This window comes from Bos indicus, chromosome 14 (assembly GCF_029378745.1).
Source record: "Bos indicus isolate NIAB-ARS_2022 breed Sahiwal x Tharparkar chromosome 14, NIAB-ARS_B.indTharparkar_mat_pri_1.0, whole genome shotgun sequence".
Taxonomy (NCBI): Eukaryota; Metazoa; Chordata; class Mammalia; order Artiodactyla; family Bovidae; genus Bos; species Bos indicus.
This window is the reverse complement of record NC_091773.1, coordinates 75,984,331-76,000,321: the sequence shown is the minus strand read 5'-3', so window position 1 is coordinate 76,000,321 and position 15,991 is coordinate 75,984,331. Positions and strand designations below refer to the sequence as shown.

At 38.3% G+C, this 15,991-nt stretch overlaps 1 protein-coding gene across 1 annotated transcript in view; it reads left to right on the top strand.

Moving 5' to 3' along the window:
* Positions 1-15,991, top strand: part of LOC139186833 (cyclic nucleotide-binding domain-containing protein 1-like) — a 358,895-nt gene that overhangs the window by 77,442 nt on the left and 265,462 nt on the right. The window lies entirely within an intron of this gene.

The window sequence follows — 15,991 nt, the reverse complement described above, 5'->3', positions numbered from 1 at the left end:
AAAAGCAATGAATTAAAACGTGATGAAATTTTTATAAATAATTTTGACTGACGTTATTTTTCACTTATTAATGAATTCAGTATATACTTTTGAATCCCTACAGTTTCTGAAAATATTCTTGATTTTGGGATGGCAGTGGTGAATACAATATTTTTGCCCTCATGGGGAGCTTATATTCTAATGTAAGAGGGATAACACACACACACACACACACACACACACTATATATATGTATGTATATGTATATATTATGTTAGTGGTAGGTATTAGAAATAAAAACTAATGCTGAATATGTGTATAGGGGATGATGGGAATGATTAGAGAAATCATATAATTTAATGAAATGAGAGAGCTAGTGAATCAGATATCTTGGAGAAGTCCATTTCAGGGAGAGGAAACATAAGTGCCAGAGCTAGGCATGACACATGTTTTGTAAACTGGGGAAAAAAAAAAAAATCAGCAAGCAGGCCAGTGTTGCTTAAGTGCATCGGTAAGGGGAAGAATGGGTAGCAGCGCGTCTTCAGGGTTAGCTGAACCAGATCATTGCTCTGGATCTTGCAGGCTGTGGTAGGTTTTCAATCTTGGTATGACAGGCAAATGGGAGTGACATTGTTTTTATTTACATGGTAATGTGTCATGTATGGAGAGTCTACTGTGGGTACCAGGAGGAGATTTGGGATGACCTGTCAGAAGGCTATATGGAATTGGTCTAGGTGTGAGATAACTGTGGTCTGAATTCTGTTTTTAGGGAGTTCAGTTTGACATGTATCAATAGAACTTGACTTAGCTTTTAGAAAAGTTGTGAGCTGAATAGTTTTCAATTGATATTCCTGGAAGCACATTAGGTTATTAGCTCAACCTGACCCCCAACAAAGATAATGCTGGGCAATTCATCTCATGCTCTCACATGTTTGTATTTGATGACATTGCCTATAACACCACCGGCTTTAAAAACAGAATTATGGATTTCTTTGGTAAACATAATTGATTTCTTTATAAATGATTAATTTCTGGAAAACAAGTGATGTGTATATGTAACTGGGGGCGTTGTAGAAAGGGTAGGAGAAGAGACAAACTGATAAATGAGCTGTGAAAAGCAGTTTAAGATCCTCTGAGAAAACTTGGCCCAAATGATTTTTCTCCTACTTTCTCCAATTAAAGATGTTTCCTTTGAGGGAAGGAGGCATCTGAAGATCATTATGTTTCAGTGGAGCAGTGATGCGAAGCCCCTTCTCAGGAATGACTCAGAGGAACTGGTCCCTGAAAGGACATGAGGATTTGTGTCTTTTAGATTTAGGCTGTTTACAGTCCAAATGCAATATGGTTCTTACAGTACTGTTTGCTAATGAAATGGGGTATAACAGGAGGAAATGTAATCTCAAACTATATTTTAGGGTTACATGCTGATGAGAGAAATATATTTTGTGGGTTATTAATTCTGTTAAAAATGAAAAGTTGGGATAAAAACTAAGTGGAATTGGAGAGACCCTCTTCTTTACATAAAAAAAAAAAAAAAGGTCTTTATTGCGAAGAATTGACTTGTTGGAAAAGACCCTGATGCTGGAAGGGACTAGAGGCAGGAGGAGAAGGGCACAACAGAGGATGAGATGGCTGGATGGCATCATGGACTCGATGGACATAAGTTTGGGTAAACTCCGGGAGTTGGTGATGGACAGGAAGCCTGGCGTGCTACGATTCATGGGGTGGCAAAGAGTCGGACATGACTGAGCGACTGAACTGAACTGGAGTGTCCAATTACTTTGTGCCCTTGTGGACTGTAGCCTGTCAGTCTCCTGTCCATGGGATTGCCAAGGCAAGTAATGAGTTGTATGATCTCGGGCTACTTTCTATCTCTTGATACATAATTCACTAATCTATAAAATGGGTACAACTGTTAGTGTCATAGGATCATTGTTGTCGAAAAACCTAAATTAAGTTAATAAATGTAAAGCCCCATGAATATTATTAGTCCATCATAGGTCTTTGTACAAGTCAATCTTCCCTTTCCAAAGGAATCTTCCATGTTGTGATAAGAATTTTTTAAAGAAGACTTTGCTATGTACTTCCTATAGCTGAAGTACAAAGAGGTTCCTAGTATTGCAGAATAACAATGGTCATATATATTTTTTTAATTTAAGAAGGAATATGCAGATTTCTCTTAGTTTGTGAATAAATCTACTGTGCTGTGCTTAGTCTCTCACTTATGTCCAACTCTTTGTGATCCCATGGACTGTAGCCCACCAGGCTCCTCTGTCCATGGGGATTCTCTAGGCAAAAATACTGGAGTGGGTGGCTCTCTTCCAGGGGATCTCCCCAACCCAGGGATTGAACCCATGTCTCCTGCATTGCAGGAGGATTCTTTACTATCTGAGCCACCTAGGAAGCCCAAGAATATGGAGTGGATAGCCTATCCTTTCTCCAGGGGATCTTCCTGACCCAGGTATTAAACTGGGGTCTCCTGCATTGCAGGGGAATTCTCTACCAGCTGAAGTACCAGGGAAACCTTTGTGGATAAGTAATTGCTGCTGCTGCTGCTGCTGCTAAATCGCTTCATTCGTGTCCGACTCTGTGTGACCCCATAGACAGCAGCCCACCAGGCCCCGCCATCCCTGGGATTCTCCAGACAAGAACACTGGAGTGGGTTGCCATTTCCTCCTCCAATACATGAAAGTGAAAAGTGAAAGTGAAGTCTCAGTCGTGTCTGACTCCTATTAATTATTTATTATATATTTATATTAATTTACAAAGGTGCGAGTGATATTTTTATACTAGAGTTTCAGAAACTACTGCTGCTGCTGCTAAGTCACTTCAGTCATGTCCGACTCTGTGGGACCCCATAGACAGCAGCCCACCAGGCTCCCCCGTCCCTGGGATTCTCCAGGCAAGAACACTGGAGTGGGTTGCCATTTCCTTCTCCAATGCATGAAAGTGAAAAGTGAAAGTGAAGTCGCTCAGTCGTGTCCGACTCTTAGCGACCCCATGGACTACAGCCCACCAGACTTCATCCATGGGATTTTCCAGGCAAGAGTACTGGAGTGGGGTGCAATTGCCTTCTCCTTCAGAAGCTACTAGTTGGTCACAAATTAATTAATGTTTAAGAAAATAATATCTTTGTGTCATTCTCCTACTGTTTGGAAATAAATAAATGCTCTCATTACTTATTTCTTGTCATTTTTTTTTCACTGTGTAGCTATGTCTTAGTCCCTTTGTGTTGCTATAACCAAAAAAAAAAAAAAAACAGACTGAATGGCTTAAATAACAGAAATGTATTTGTCACAGTCAGTTCTGGAGGCTGGGAGGTCTGAGATCAAGGCACCTGCAGATTCCTTGGATGGGGCGGGGCCCCTTCCTGAATCACTGGTGGCCGTCTCCTGGCCATGTGCTCACGTGGCCAAAGTGGACAAAGCTCTCAGAGTGTCTTCTGAGATACAGTGCTCAGTGTGTGGAGCAGGGGGAGAGGGGTTCCCTGAACCAATACGCAATTCAACTCAGTTGTGTTTCTACCTACTCAGAGACAGCACCAGGTTTCATAGTTTGGGGTTCAGATCTGCAAAACTAGTCTTTTCTCCAACTCATTCTCCCCTTTCAGACCACAATTGAAAGCTTGTGATTCTGACTGACCCACCACAGATTAGAGGTTGCCACAACCCTTCCGTGGACTTCAGATGCCGCTCACGAGTCTGGATTGTTGTCTGTACTTCTTACCTACTGACTGTAAATCACAGGCCCCCATGGCCCCTTCCTCAGGTTCAATTAATTTGCTAGAGCAGATCAAAGGACTCAGAGAAACATTTTGCTTACTCGATCACTAGTTTATTATAAAAAAGTATAACTCAGGAACAGTCAGAAGGAAGAGATGCACAGGACAAGGTGTGTGGGAAAGGATGTGGAGCTTACCTGCATTCTTGGAGCGGGAGTGAGTTAAAGTTGCTCAGTTGTGTCTGACTTTGTCATCCCGCTGAGTGTAGCCCGCCAGGCTCCTCTGTCCACAGAACTCTCCAGGACAGAATACTGGAGTGGGTAGCTATTTCCTTATCCAGGGGATCTTTCCAACCCAGGGATCAAACCCACGTTTCCTGCATTGTCATGAGGATTCTTTACCACTGCGCTACATGGGAAGCTCAAAGAAAGAAAGACATTATGCATATTATTTATATTATTGTTTAATAATACATATACTGCTGCTAAGTTGCTTCAGTCGTGTCCAACTCTGTGCGACCCCATAGATGGCAGCCCACTAGGCTCCTCTGTCCCTGGGATTCTCCAGGGAAGAACACTGGAGTGGGTTGCCATTTCCTTCTACAATGCATGAAAGTGAAAAGTGAAAGTGAAGTCTGTCAGTCATGCCCGACTCTTAGCGACCCCATGGACTGCAGCCTACCAGGCTCCTGCGTTCATGGGATTTTCCAGGCAAGAGTACTGGAGTGGGGTGTCATTGCCTTCTCCAATACACATACTATTATTATATAGTACAGCTAATTAATATATATTAAACATTTTTATTGAGGTATAAGTTAGTTACAATAAAATGTATATTTTAACACATTCAATTCGATGCATCTTGACACATGTATACATCTATGAAACCATCATCACTGTATAAATTTGATATGTCTTAACATGTATATATCTATGGAACCATCACCACAATTAAGATAAAGAACATATTCGTCATTCATAAGAGTTCCCTCGTGCACCTTTGTAATCCTCCCTTTACTCAACCTCACACCCACCCCCTTCCCTAAGCAGCCGCTCGTTAGCTTTTGGCCACTACAGTTTCTTTTCAAAATTTGTAGACATGGAATCATACAGCATATTCCGTATTTTAGCCTGGATCTCTCACTGAACACAGGTATTCTGGAGAGTCATTCATGTTGTTTTGCATACCAGTAGCTCATTTCTTTTTTTTTTTTCCTAAGTGGTATTATTACTCAGTGGTATTACTGGTATTATTATTCCTGAGTGGTATTATATTATCCACTCAATAATATGCAACTGTTTTTATCTATTCATCTGTTTATAGACATTTGGTTTGTTTTTAGTTTTTGTCTGTTATACAAAGCTGCTATGAACATTCATGTTCAAGTCTGGACATTTGCCTTCATTTCTGTTAAGTAATGCTCAAACTACCGTACAATTGCACTCATCTCACACGCTAGTAAAGTAATGCTCAAAATTCTCCAAGCCAAGCTTCAGCAATATGTGAACCGTGAACTTCCTGATGTTCAAGCTGGTTTTAGAAAAGGCAGAGGAAGCAGAGATCAAATTGCCAACATCTGCTGGATCATCGAAGAAGAAAGAGAGTTCCAGAAAAACATGTATTTCTGCTTTATTGACTATGCCAAAGCCTTTGACTGTGTGGATCACAATAAACTGTGGAAAATTCTTCAAGAGATGGGAATACCAGACCACCTGATCTGCCTCTTGAGAAATTTGTATGCAGGTCAGGAAGCAACAGTTAGAATTGGTCATGGAACAGACTGGTTCCAAATAGGAAAAGGAGTACGTCAAGGCTGTATATTGTCACCCTGTTTATTTAACTTATATGCAGAGTACATCATGAGAAACGCTGGACTGGAAGAAGCACAAGCTGGAATCAAGATTGCTGGGAGAAATATCAATCACCTCAGATATGCAGATGACACCACCCTTATGGCAGAAAGTGAAGAGGAACTCAAAAGCCTCTTGATGAAAGTGAAAGTGGAGAGTGAAACGAAGATCATGGCATCTGGTCCCACCACTTCATGGGAAATAGATGGGGAAACAGTGGAAACAGCATCAGACTTTATTTTTCTACACTCCAAAATCACTGCAGATGGTGATTACAGCCATGAAATTAAAAGACGCTTACTCCTTGGAAGGAAAGTTATGACCAACCTAGATAGCATATTCAAAAGCAGAGACATTACTTTGCCAACAAAGGTTCGTCTAGTCAAGGCTATGGTTTTTCCTGTGGTCATGTATAGATGTGAGAGTTGGACTGTGAAGAAGGCTGAGCGCCGAAGAATTGATGGTTTTGAACTGTGGTGTTGGAGAAGACTCTTGAGAGTCCCTTGGATTTCAAGGAGATCCAACCAGTCCATTCTGAAGGAGATCAGCCCTGGGATTTCTTTGGAAGGAATGATGCTAAAGCTGAAACTCCAGTACTTTGGCCACCTCATGTGAAGAGTTGACTGATTGGAAAAAACTCTGATGCTGGGAGGGATTGGGGGCAAGAGGAGAAGGGGACGACAGAGGATGAGATGGCTGGATGGCATCACTGACTCGATGGATGCGAGTCTCAGTGAACTCTAGGAGTTGGTGATGAACAGGGAGGCCTGGCGTGCTGCGATTCATGGGGTCGCAAAGAGTCGGACACGACTGAGCGACTCAACTGAACTGACATGAATTCTTTATTGATGTAGTCCATTGTTGTTTATTGTTATTTAGTCACTAATTCATGTCCAGTTCTTTGCAACCCCATTGACTGTAGCCTGCCAGGCTCCTCTGCCCATGGGGTTTTCCGGGCAAGAATACCGGAGTAGGTTGTCATTTCCTTCTCCCAGGAATCTTCCTGACCCAGGGATCGAATTCATGTCTCCTGCTTTGGCATGTGGATTCTTTACCACTGAGCCACTAGGGAAGCCCTAAAGTAATCTATACTGCTTATGAATTGCCTTTTAATGTCTGGTTTTACATCTTGAGATTATACTACTTCATTCTCCCTATTTTCTTGTCATTTGAGCCTATTTTTGTCATTTACAGTCCCTTTAGTGGTTTAGTAGAAAATTTAGAGAAGAAATAAACCATCTTTTACTAAAATTTACCTCAAGCCATTAATCTTATTTACAGAAAGCCAATATCCTTATTGACCTTCATTTCTTTAAGTGTCAATGTGGGTAGATGAACTTCCTCTTGAGGAAACATCAATAATATTAATAGCAATAAGAATCAGTTTTTATTGCTATCTTCTAAAAGCATAAATGAGACAGGAAATAATCTAAGCGTTGGGTTTGAAAAAATTGTGCCACTGATTCAAAGTTAAATTGACTAGTGTTTTTTACTTGCAATTAGATTTATAAAACATTTTGAATGTAGTATTCTTAATAAGTAAGCATCCGTTTTTTATATACACATATCCTAGTATGTGTATATACTATATACACAAATCCTAGTAACGCATCCTAATTTCATATTTGTAAATGGTATGCTTTTTGTTTTAGGAACATATATTCTAAGTATAGCTCTCTATGTAGCAAATACATATTCTTTTGTAGAAAAAAGTGCAATCTATACAACAACCTAGGAATATTTGGAATATGAGTATATACACTGAACATTCCAAATAACATCACATGAACAATGTAACTTTTCATTGTCTTCTTTTTTCAGTTATGGAAAGGTTAAGATTACATCTTTGAAATCAGTTCAAATTTTGAATCTGTCACTGAGTTATTAATTCAGAATAAAGTTAAAAATCAAGTCACATTTTTCCTTCTGTAGTCAACATTGTCCTTATCATTAATCACTAAATAACAACAGCATTTGTTTTCTTGGGTTATATGGGTTATATGGGTTAAATGTTATATGGATGATATATTTTTCCTTAGTTTAAAAGAAGAGAATTGTCAGAATGAAAACTATTATAAAGAACACTAAATATCCAATTCCAAATGATTATTCTCCCAAAAATATTTCTTAATACACAAGGACTTTGGATAAATCAGATCTTCAGTATAGAAATAGATTTTTATTTAGAAGTAACCATCTCCTATAGGAGGTCCCATAGGGCTGTATTTCTAAGGCTACTGCCTGTGCCAGAGGCTGCTCAGCTGACTCACCATCACTTATCAGGTTAACTGCTATTTTTTTACAGAGTTAAAAGGTGATACAAAAGCAAAGTGAGACATGCTAGATTCTTCCAATGTTGTTGAAAAATGTAACAATTAAAGGTCCTTGACAGAAAAATCTTTTTGATTAAATTACTTTACTTATATTAAATAATAGTACTTCCACAAACACATATAACTCAATTTTTTCTATTTTCATTGATTTTGATACTTATAAGTTCTAAAAGTCAAATTTATCACCAACTTTCAAGTATTTGCCTTTATTTTTCTCTTCTGACTTCCTTTTTTGATTTCCATACTTGAGACTAGAATTTTTATAACAGTTGAAAATTTATTACTTTAAAGAATAAGGCAAGTTAAACAATGTTCTAAGAATGGCTTTAGTTATGGTATAGTGACCCCGATCCTTAAGGTGACTATTCCCCTGGTTGTGGGCAATGTTGCCAGCTGCTGGCTCACAGATACCAGCTCTGAGTGAGGGAGCGATCCAGCCCAAGTTTGTGCCCTTTTGCTGACATTCAGTAACTGAGGTGGATGTTGGAGACTGTTTTATGCCATATTCACATTATGCATTTCTTGACTTTAGCAAATGTCTAGCTCATTGCCCAACTTGTATCTCAATGTGGATTTATGTTCATATTTTAAACACATTTTGAGAAAGTATAAAAGTTTTGCCAGTTTAGATACAAAACCAAAGACATGATCCATGAAAGAAATAATTAATAAGGAAGAGTTTATTAAAATTAGAAATTTCTGTTTTGAGAAAGACAAAGTCAAGAAAATGAGAATGAATTAAGATACATCAAAAGACTGGGAGAAAATGCTTGCAAAAAATACATCTGATAAAGAACTGGTATCCAAAATATACAGAGAAATTATAAAACTAAACAATAAGAAAACAAGTTGATTTTAAAAAATAGACAAAAGACTTTAACAGACACTTCACCAAAGTAAATATACAGATAACAAATAAGTGTCTGAAAAGATATGTTGCCTCACATGTTATCAGGGAAATGCAAGATAAAACAAGCAGGTGATACCACTACACACCCGTCAGAATGTCTGACGTGCAGGACACTGACAACATCAAATGTTGGCGAGGATGTGGAAAACAGGAACTCTCATTCATTTCTGGTGGGAATGCAAAATGGCAAAGCCGTTTTGGAAGAAAATTTGGTGGTTTTTTATAGAACTCAACATCCTCTTTGTCCACGTGTGTTAGTTGCTTAGTTGTGTCTGACTCTTTAGGAGCCCATGGACTGTAGCCCACCAGGGATCTGCTATCCATGGAATGCTCCAGGCAAGAATACCAGAGTGCGTAAGGATTCCCTTCTCCAGGGAATCTTCCCGGACCCAGGGATTGAATCCGGGTCTCCTGCATTGCCAGTGAATTCTTTACTGTCTGAGCCACCGGGGAAGTTGGCAAATGATTGTTCTCACTAACATTTACCCAAAGAAGTTAAAAACTTCTGTCCCCACAAAAATCTGCACATGGGTGTTTATAACAACTTTATTCATAACTGCCAAAGCTTGAAAGCAACCAAGGTGTCCTTCAATAGGTGAGTGGATAAGTAAACCGTAGTAATGCAGACATTGGAATACAACCCGAAGTTAAAAAGAAATTAGCCATCACACCATGAAAGATGTGGAGAGAACTTGATTGCATATTAGTAAGTAAAAGAAGCCAATATGAAAAGACAACATATGATGTGATTTCAACTCTATATGGCATTCTAGAAAATGCAAAACTATGGAGGCAGTAAAACATTCATTCATTGCCAGGACTTGGGCAGCGGGAAGGATGAATCGGTGGAGCACAGACAATTTTTAGGGCAGTAAAAGCACTCTGTACGATATCGTAATGATGAATACATGTCATTATTCCTTTGGTCAAGCACAGAATCTGTATACCAAGAGTGAACTCCAATGCAAATCATGGAGTTGGATAATTATGATGTGTCAATGTAGATTTATTAACTTTAATAAATGTCCTTCTCTGGTGGAGGATATTGATAATGGGGGAGGCTGTGCGTGTGTAGATGCGGGGAGTACATGAAAAATCACTATGACCTCTTGTTAGTTTTGCTCTGAATGTAAAACTTCTCTAAAAGACAAAGACTATATAAAAAAGTTCACTGACTCAGGCAAATCCACAGTTAATATGCTATATTGTATTAAAATTAATGTGGTAGAGTTTATTATAGAGATAAAATATATTTTAACACTTTTGAAAATGACCACAGTCATATGTATTATAGAGTGTATAGTACATATAGTACATAGTCGTATGTTCTAAGAGCCTAACTGCTACTGCTAAGTCATTTCAGTCGTGTCCAACTCTGTGCGACCCCATAGACGGAAGCCCACCAGGCTCCCCCGTCCCTGGGATTCTCCAGGCAAGAGCACTGGAGCAGGTTGCCATTTCCTTCTCCAATGCATGAAAGTGAAAAGTGAAAGTGAAGTCGCTCAGTCTTGTCCGACTCCTAGCGACCCCATGGACTGCAGCCTACCAGGCTCCTCTGTCCATGGGATTTTCCAGGCAAGAGTACTGGAGTGGGTTGCCACTGCCTTCTCTGAAGAGCCTAAAGGGACTACTTAAATTTTTTGGTTACACTTTACTGTGTTTTATGGGGCAAATTATTTGCTATTGTATTATTAAGGGATTTGCAAAGATCTCAAGATCTAGGATAAGAATAATAGTTGATACTTATTGAACTTTGTATTTGTTGTTGCCTTTAATGTTCACAGCAATCTAATTAGGTGGGAGATATTATTTCCCACTCCACCCCCTACAGTTTTAACAGATGAGGAAACTAGGGTTTGCTAGTACTTTCTGGGACTCGAATCTGGGACTGAAACTCAGAATGATCTGAAAGTAAAATGTCTGTTCTCAGCCACTGCAATATACGAATTTGACTATTAATTATCTGCAGAACTTTTGTACGCATAAACTCACACCTTCTGATATACCCACACATGGTACTTTCAGAGTATGTTTTTGAGAGGGAGACTAGACACAGAAGTTTTTTGGAAAATAAGGTGAGACCTTGAAGCTTTACATAAAATTAAGAAACATGAAAGGTCTACGTAACTGAACACATTTGGGTTGATGCAGACTGTGGGAAGCCTGTGGCATTGCTCTGTGTATGCACATGTGTGTATCTGTGTACATGCTGTATGTTTATGCATACTCAAGCCTTCCCAAAGAACAGGGTAGAGATATCTGATTACAAGGGTTTTAGATGCCCTTGGTGGCATAAGTCTCTTAATTCTGTTAATTTAATCTAAGATTTGTTGACATATACACACACACACACACACACACACAAACACATACACGCATGTGTGTGTGCTCAGGTGCTTCAGACTCCAAGGACCATAGCATGCCAGGCTCCTCTGACCATGGGATTTCCCAGGTAAGAATACTGGAATGGCTACCCATTTCCTCCTCCAGGAGACCTTCCTGACCTAAGGTTCGAACTCGTGCTTCCTGTGCCTCCTGAATTACAGGCAGATTCTTTACTGCTGAACCATCAGGGAAGCCTATATATTATATAATATAATATATATTATATAATATATATATAACTATATATATATATAACTATATATTAATATCTAGTTAATTATCTCCAATGCATGAAAGTGAAAAGTGAAAGTGAAGTCACTCAGTCATGTCTGACTCTTTGTGACCCCATGGACTGCAGCCTACCAGGCTCCTCCGTCCATGGGATTTTCCAGGCAAGAGTACTGGAGTGGATTGCCATTGCCTTCAACGTAGTTCTTCTTCACTTTCTGTCAAAAGGATATCTGCATATCTGAGGTTACTGATAGTTCTCCTGGCAATCTTGATCCCAGCTTGTGCTTCATCCAGCCCAATGTTTCTCATGATGTTCTCTGCATATAAGTTAAATAAGCAGGGTGACAATATACAGCCTTGATGTACTCCTTTCCCTATTTGAAATCAGTCTGTTGTTCCATGTCCAGTTCTAACTGTCGCTTCCTGACCTGCATACAGGTTTTTCAAGAGGCAGGTAGATTAGATCTTAATTGATTTCATTTTGCAATGCTTTATAATTTTCAATGTATAAGTTCACAACTTCTACAACTTTTGTTGAAGTAATTTCTAAGAATTTTATTTCTAATAGATGTTTTTATAATTGAAATTTTTAAATTTTGGTTTTGAATTTTTAATTTCTTTATTGATTGTTAAAATACTAATTATTGCTTTTCAAATTGACCTATACTATGACCTTGATAATTTAATTTTTAATTCTGCTTGTTATTTCATAGCTTCCTTAGAATTTTTACATATACCATCAAATTATATGCAATAATAGTTTTACTTATTCCTTTCCAATCTTGATGCCCTCAAATATAATTTTAAATAAAATTGAGAGATAGATATTTCTTGCCTTTTTTCTTGATTTTAGACAGAAAGTAATGAGTAATTTACCACTGAGTATGTTAGTTTAATGTTTTTTTGTAGATTGTTTAACCAGGTTGAGGAAGTTTTTTTCTATTCCTAGTTTACTAATATTTTTAAAAGTTTGTAAATAGAAGTTAAGTTTTATCAAATCATTTTTTCTACATCTACTGAAATTATCTTAAGTTTTCCTACTTTATTCTACCATATTGATTTTCAGATATTAAACTTGCAATCCCAGGTAAATTCCAACAGGTCATAATGTATTATATTTTTAACACATTGCAACAATTTGCTCATATTTTCTTAAGAATTTTTCCTGTTTCTCCATGAGAAGTATGAATCTCCAGTTTTATTTTGTGATCATACTCTTCTTTATTTTCTGAAAGGTTTATACAGGATTGGTTTTATTTATTTCTTAAGTGTTTGATAGAATTCACTGTTGAAGGCATCTGTGTATGCAATTTTCTTTAGGGATGATTTTAAATTATAATTTCAGTGACTTTAATAAAAACTTATTCAAAATTTCTGTTTCTTTTTTCAGGTTTGCTAATTTATGATTTTCCAATCTTTGAAACCTATGTTATCAAAGATATAGGTATAACTCTATGTGTGCATTAGTTACTCATCTTGTCCAACTCACAAGGTCATGGATGATAGCTCACTAGGCTACTCTGCTCATGGAATTCTCCAGGCAAGAACACTGGAGTAGGTTGTCATTCCTTTCTCCAGGGGATCTTCCCAACCCAGGAATTGAACCCGAGACTCCCGCATTGCAGATGGTATCTTTATCTAGTCTTATTCTTTTCATGTGTGTGGGATTTGAAGTGATATTTTCTCTTCATTTCTGAATTGCTATTTTGTGTCTTTTTTTCTTAATCAGTCTACTTAGAGGTCTATCAATTTCAGAACCAGAAACTGTTGTAGTGTTTGAGGTGGAATTATTAGGTCATTTGAGAATATAGTGATGAAAAAGCAGATGTGTTGCTCACTTTTCATGGAAATTACAGTGTCACAAAGTAGTTTGAGAAAAAGCAGGTAAAAATATAGATAGTACCGCTTATGTTAAGTGTTATGAATTAAACAAATCAGGTATTTTGATAGAGAATAATAACAGGAGTGAAAGATGGGGGTTGGGGCTGCAAATTACAGTCAGGAAGGAGGTCTTTTAGTGGTTGTAATGATTAAGCTGAAATATGAAACATGACAAAGAGCTTGCTGTGTGAATGACAGTGAACCGTGTTCTGGACAGAGGGACAACCTATGTGCGGGTCTCCAGGTAAGAATGCTTTCAGAGTGTTGGAGTAGCTGAATAGAGAGGTCAGTAGGACTTGGAGGGGATGCAAGTAAGTCAACAAGTTTGAAGAACGAGGGCGGATTCAGCTTAAGCAGCAATCTCTGGATCACTGTAGAAACAGTTCTTGACTTTATATATGACAAGCATACATAAATAAATATTTATGAAACAGCATGGTAAGTTCTACAGCAGAAGCATAAACCATAAAGCAAGGTTGACACATTTTTACTTTAAATGTCCACATGTTAAATATTTTAGATTTTGGATCATACAGTCTCTGTTGCATGTACTCAACTCTGTATCATGGAACAGAGACAGGCTATAGTTTTACATGAATAAATGAGCAAGACTGTATTCTTTAAAACAAACCCTGTTTTAGAAAAACAAACAAGCAGACTAACTGAAAAACAGACAGTGAGGTAGACTAGTCCATAGGCTATAGGTTTCTGGCCTTTGACATAAACAACATCTTTTCTTTTAATGAAATGAAAATTCATTAGAATGAAAATCATACAATTGGGAATTTAAGTGGAGTGTTTGAGAATGAGCACTAGTTTTTGAAATAAAAACCGATGGAGGTTACTACATCAGGGCAAGAAAAATACAGGTTATTGCTGGAATGACATGAAATACGTATTTGAAAGGCAGTGTGTATATGGGGAGGTGTGTGTGTGTGTGTGTGTGATGTGGAGACAGTGGAATAAACAGAAGGGGACTGGGGAGACAGGAAGTCTTAAAATGTTCTAAGGTGCTTGGAATTGACAGAGATACTTAAAGTATTTTATGTCCATATTTATGTTTAGATAACATTCCTGTGAAAGATGAACTGGAGATGGACAAAGTAGAAATATTTTTGTCAAAAATCCTTGATAGCTTCCTCTTGCTCGTCAAATACGTTCAAACTCCTGTTGTTATTGAGAGCCTCCATGACCCCCATCCATCAGTTCAGTTCAGTTCAGTCTCTCACTTGTGTTCAACTCTTTGCGACCCCATGGACTGCAGCACACCAGGCCTCCCAGTCCATCACCAACTCCCGAAGCTTGCTCAAACTCATGTCCATCGAGTCAGTGATGCCATCCAACCATCTCATCCTCTGTAGTTCCTTCTCCTCCTGCCTTCAATCTTTCCCAGCATCAGGGTCCTTTCCAATGTCTCGGTTCTTCTCATCAGGTGGCCAAAGTATTGGAGTTTCAGCTTCAGCATCAGTCCTTCCAATGAATATTCAGGACTGATTTCCAAACCAGCCAATCCTCATCCATAATTGCATTCTAATTTAATTTTCCTTAGTCCCTCAAAAAAGTAGCCTATCTTTCAGGCTTGTTCCTACCTGGTAATTTGGTTTCTATTATCTAAAGGCTCATGGGGGTTCCCAGGTGGCGCTGGTAGTAAAGAATCAGCCTGCCAAAGCAGGAGATGCAAGAGACATAGGTTCGATCCCTGGGTTGGGAAGATCCCCTGGTGAACAGAATGGCAGTTCACTCCAGTATTCTGGCCTATAAAATCCCAGCGACAGAGGAGCCTGGTGGGTTATAGTCCATGGGGCGGTAAAGAGTTGGACATGACCGAGTCATGGAGCATACCTATCTAAAAGACCAACTGTCCTTGTTTTTATTATTATTATGACTCTCCCAACATTTTTTATTCAGGAAGAATTTCTAGAGGTTTCCAAAGCCTCTTTTCTTCCCACTCCACCTCTCCTTTGGGGACTGCTGCTCACAATTAGGCAAAATTTACACGCACGTTTGTTGCTTCTTTTTTTTTCTCTTATGGTCTCACCAGAACTATGAACTTTTTGAGCATAGAAATCATGACTTCCTACCAAGCACTGGTCTTAATGCTGAGAATGCTCAAAAGCACAATAAACACATCGATTAATTGATGCAAATATCAATAACACTGACAATTTTACCCGAGCACAAGCTAATGCAAAAAAACTGTAAGCCACAAAAATGTTTTCATTGGGGTTTCTAAAACTTTTTTAATACTCTTGTTTTATATATATATATATATATATATATATATATATATATATATACATTAACTATTTGTACTTTAAAACACTGTAGTGGTAGATTGAATATTTATAAAGTTTTACAGATTCTGTTTTCAGTTTTAGACACCAACATATTTTCTACTTTTGGGCAGAAAGACATGTTCTATCTTAAATAATTAGTTATGAAATTAGACTGGGAGTGGAGAGTAAGCAGAACAGTTGAGTGTCACAAAGCTGACACGGTGAAAGCATAGTGAGGTTAGAGCTTAGACAGTTAGGCATCCTCTGTCTTAAAGACCCAATGCTTTACAGTAATACAGAGTCACAGCTGCAATCTTCATCCTAGGACCATAAGATACTTGCTACCTTTGCTATGGATACACAGTGTATTTAAGAGCCAAGACTCTCATCCCTTTTTGATGATCAACGTGACGTATTTAGAGGAG